The sequence below is a fragment of the Tauraco erythrolophus genome, chromosome 12, assembly GCF_009769465.1.
Source record: "Tauraco erythrolophus isolate bTauEry1 chromosome 12, bTauEry1.pri, whole genome shotgun sequence".
NCBI classification, from domain to species: Eukaryota; Metazoa; Chordata; class Aves; order Musophagiformes; family Musophagidae; genus Tauraco; species Tauraco erythrolophus.
This window is the reverse complement of record NC_141476.1, coordinates 21,399,121-21,404,032: the sequence shown is the minus strand read 5'-3', so window position 1 is coordinate 21,404,032 and position 4,912 is coordinate 21,399,121. Positions and strand designations below refer to the sequence as shown.

The 4,912-nt window shown below is 36.3% G+C and overlaps 1 protein-coding gene across 4 annotated transcripts in view; it reads right to left on the bottom strand.

The window, feature by feature from the left end:
• Window positions 1-4,912, bottom strand: part of SYN2 (synapsin II) — a 187,407-nt gene that overhangs the window by 88,914 nt on the left and 93,581 nt on the right. The gene's annotated exons all lie outside the window — the stretch shown is intronic.

The window sequence follows — 4,912 nt, the reverse complement described above, 5'->3', positions numbered from 1 at the left end:
AGCGATCACTTCCTAAAAAGCCTTGGAGTCTAATTCCATCAAACACTGCACGCTCACAGCTTCGAACTGCCATCGTCTAATGTATCTGTTGCTTAGAAACAAAAAGAAATTGTCCTGTACAGCTAAAGTACGAGTCTGTGGAATTGGCCCTCACGCAAGATGAGGAGCAAACCTCCTGGAGGTAGCTACTCTGTTCAGTTGTGCTTTGCACAGAGGCCCGAGCTAAGAATGCTCCTCTGTCCTCTAAGGCACAACAGGTTTCCCTTTTACCAATACGAATGTACAAGAACAAATGAATTGCCAGAATTGTGTCCCCTATTTCTGTTAACCTACAGGTTAAGAGAGCCCCATGTTTTACTCCAAATCTTTCTGATGAACTACGGAATGTTTTATAGAACTATTTTTTTCTGTATGAAAGTCTTCTGATACATAAGAATTATTGTACAGTGTATATGTAAAGTATTATAACAATGTTCTATAAAAAAAGATTCAAAAATCCCTGGTTTTCCTTCTCTGTTGAAATAAGTTGAACACTTTGGTGATTAAACAATCTGTGCTCCATCTTCTGTATGTTACTTATGTCACAGCTTTCGTCATCTACAGAGTCGTAACCTTCATTGATAACTAAGCTAAAAAACAGCCTTGATGATCCAAATCCTCTTACCCAGTTCAGCACTCCTATAGACTAGCTATACCTTGGTGAAAGAAAAGCCAGATGTTCTAATGCTTCAGCATTTTATGGAATCGACACAAATAATGACAAGCTAAAACTGCTTATATTTACCGAAACTACGTCCACCATCAGGGCAGCTGAAGTACTCGATACTGCCTCTCTCAATACGCGTCTGAGTCGTTTTATTTTAGCGCTGTTAAAAGCCTTGGCTTTGGAAACTCATGGGAAAATACACGCAACAGATACTGAATAGCTTGCACTGAAAGAGATTGCTAAAAAGCTCTCATGTTTGACCAGATTTAATAGTTTGAATCCACATTATGATTTTTCATTCATGAATACCCATTGTACTCTGTCATAATGAATTTGGTAACTCACAAACTTACGCTAGAGAAGTGTTACAACATATTTTGCCTTTTAGTTTTTTAGTGTCTTAACTTGTCCGAAGTGATTACTGTAGTTAGTAACTAATCTCACACATATTTTAAGTTTACAAAAGTAACTCAATTCACAGTGGTAAAACTTAAGAAATTATTTCAGTAAATGCCAAAGTTTAGACAGTTGTCCAACTGCCTGTGTTCTAGAGACTGGACGAGAACCGTCACGCAGGATATCAATCTGTAATAGCTGCCATTTCTGACCTAATTTACTCTCTCCAATTTTCTTCATTGGGTTTCTCTCACTTCATTCCAATTTTGGGTAGAAATTACTCTCACATATTTCTCATACGAGAATTTAGAACAAGAGGCAGTGATTTAGCCAGGTCTGCTCTCACGCAGTTAGATCAGGTCTACCTAAAGGTTCCACACAAACACCTTGCTCATTCCTGCTAACCATGGTGTGACGTTTCCAACCTGTGGGCTCATTAAGAATCAGAGCTGTTATCATCTGCTCGTTCCAGGGTCCAGCTTTCCAGATAGCTCCTTTAGACTGACTGCTATAGAGTCCTTATAAAAGCATCGGGACTTAAACTTGTAAAGAAGATATGCACATCTTGAAGAGTACAGGCGTCCCAAATTCCATTCAGTTCAACAAAGCAGTTAGTTTGGACGTAAAATTCAGCATGTCCCATGGATCTTGTCACACCCTAAGACACGTTGTATTGGATATATAACATTTACTTACAAACCAACCTGTATAAATGACTTTGTGACACACTCTGTTCATGTTTCTAATGCTTATTTTGACGATCTTATGAATCTGTATTTAAAGGATAGGCAACGGCAGCTTTGAAAACACTCTTGTGAGAATAAATACTTTTACTTTTTTTGTGGCTAAACTTCTACAATTCTAATGAAGTGCAAATAGTGCAAGGCCAACAGGAAGGCATGCTGTTATTCCTTTGAGGGATATGTGCCTCTTAATATTCAATATTTCACTTTTTATTTACTGTAAATCAGTTTTGCTGTTTTAATTTACAATCCTAAATTAAAACACCATATATTCCTGCTGCCAAATGTAAAGCCTAGCTCATTTTCTGCTTTGCTAAAGACAAACAAAAAAATTACCTAACAGTAATTTGGATGATAGACTTATTATGGCTCTTTCATAAATGAAATAAAAAAAGCTACATTTCTTCCAAAAAGGAACTGATATTGCAGAGACAATATTGATAGCACTACTCCCTGTCAGTGCTGTGCATTTATATCAATAATTTACATAAGGAGTTAAAAAACAGGCCTTATCTCCTCCTGTCAAACCAAAACAAGTCCTAGACAAGCCTGCAAGAACTTAATAACCATATAAAGTCTGAATCAAGAACATGGCTAATTAATATTCAATACATGTACAGCGTAGCGTTTGTTTCCAAATCTATTTTGATGTAATGGTGTCTTTTGAATAGCACTCTGCAGCAAACAGGTATTTTCTGCTTTTTAACTCAACTCAGTTCTTTTCCTGCTTCAGTTTTACAGTAAGTGGACCTTCATCTCAAGTAACCCAACTCAGATCGACTTCTTTATGCATCTTGTAAAACGTTTTCTTTGATATTTATGAACAAACTGTAACATGAACTGTATGCCATAATTAGTTTTAAAAACATTTTATATTTGACGTGCCATAAAAACCCATATGAGGTGTTTCAAAATTAATAGCCGTCCAGTTTGATTTCTGTCTGAGCGTAAGTCTGGCCAAGCTTCCCACAGTGGATGGTACAGACTTTTGTTTCCTCGTATCAATAAATATGGCAAGAAAAGCTTTAAAAAAAACCCTCTCAGAATGAGTTTTTATTTTCCCTGAGATTCAGCATGGATAAAGATTATGCAAACAATTAATTACAATGTGGCCTTCTGAATATGTTGTCTTCTTATCAAGATTTTTACTGCAGTGGCATTGATACATTATCAACACCTGATTATTTTTACAACATTTTATTTTACTTCTTGAAACTATGTATGCGTTATATGGGAGGTTAGAGCAGAAATACAGTCTGGTACATTTGATTTTAATGTGAAAATGACTCACATGACTTATAATACAAGCAGGGAAAATAACAGAAAAGGGAGACTATACAGGTGAGCAGTGCGAAAAAAACCCCACAAAAACCGAAAAACAACACCTTGAATATTGCTGGCTTTTTCTCAATGTTCCAGTTAAGTGTTAATTAAGTTGTCCAACAATTCTGTTGAAAAAGCCGGGCTTTTTCTCATGACAGAGAACATAGGAGGTGGGAATGTAGTGAAATAAAGGGAACTAATTACTGAGGGAAAGGCTGTAGATATGACTCAACTAGTAATGAGTTCAAAAAGCCTTACAGCTTTTTGTATAGTTTTAATCAGTCTGAGATGAATGTTTCTGTTTCAAAAAGTGTTTCATTAAAGCAGCTCCATTTTTACACAAAAGAATGACATCTTTGTTTATTTACCTTTTATTGCCCTCTAAGACTCAGTACAAATGCTCACCACAGTATGAAAGAAGCAAAAGAAATCGAAGCACAACCCTACCTCTGGCAGAAAACTCAATTCACAGAGATTTAGAGTTTTCCCCTGCTCCCCCCAACCCAACTGGTTTGCACTGGAGAAGAGGGAGAGAGCTCTAGGTTATGTTTAGAGAATAAGAAGGAAAGGAATGAACACAAGAGGAACTACAAAAACTTATTTTAAACTGTTAACACTTAATTGTGTAAAAGTGAATGTCAAGGAGGCAAGATATTAATAAAGTGTTTGAAAAATAACAGCATATTTAAATAGCATGATATGATTTCAATTCATCAGCTAGAAAACTGATACTCAGATCATTTCACAAGCCATACAAGAAATTTGAATAAAATCTTATCTTGTACCATGTGGCCTGATTATTCTTCAAGCCACAAAGTTCCACGTAATTTCTTCAGACGGAAAACCCAAACAAATGAACTTCATCACAATCATTTGTTACAGCATCTCTAAACCATGCATGGCAACATAATACCACAATGCACTAATTTCTCCAGATTAATATTCATTACGTAGAAATATGTAAAAAATTACTCGGCTGCAGAGAACATTAACATTCAAAAGTTCAAACAAAAGACAAATACTTATCAGTTCAGACATTAATAAGCAATGTAGAGGAAAGAAGTGGGGAAAAAACACTCAAATGTGTTATATTCTTAAGCAAAATATGCCTTATGAACACAAACACACATTTTGTTGTTTGTGTTCTAGAACTGAATTTGAATTCAATCAGTTGTTCGAGACAGCAGCTTGCAATGGAACTGGCAGACCTTTTACAGGTTCACGCTACCTAAAAATTAAAAGCTAACACTTTAATTCTTGTCCCCAAATCATAGGAAATTTTCTTTGTTTCTAGGTGCAGCAATTCAGCAATGAATTAAAAAGGCCTGCTTTTCAATAAAACCATAGCATCACAGAATATCTCGAGTTGGAAGGGACCCATCAGGATCACTTGAGTCCAACTCCCTGCTCCTCACAGGACTGCCTAACACTAAACCAAATGATTGAGAGCATCAAACTCTGACAGGCTGGGGGCCGTGACCACCTCCCTGGGGAGCCTGAATAAATAAGCTGATCAAATAAGGAAGAACGAACAAGAAATTATGCACAGGGAATTATATACCATCTTCAATCTTGGCCCTTCTCAGGAAAATAGAGAGATGGAAGATAGATGCTTACTACTATTTAAAAAAGGGTGTTGCAAAACATGAGATGCGGTTCTGCTTCTCCACCTGTTACAAACAAATCCCCAAGACACAAAACACTTCCTTTGCATTAAAAGAAATAATAAATTTTATAGTGTGGT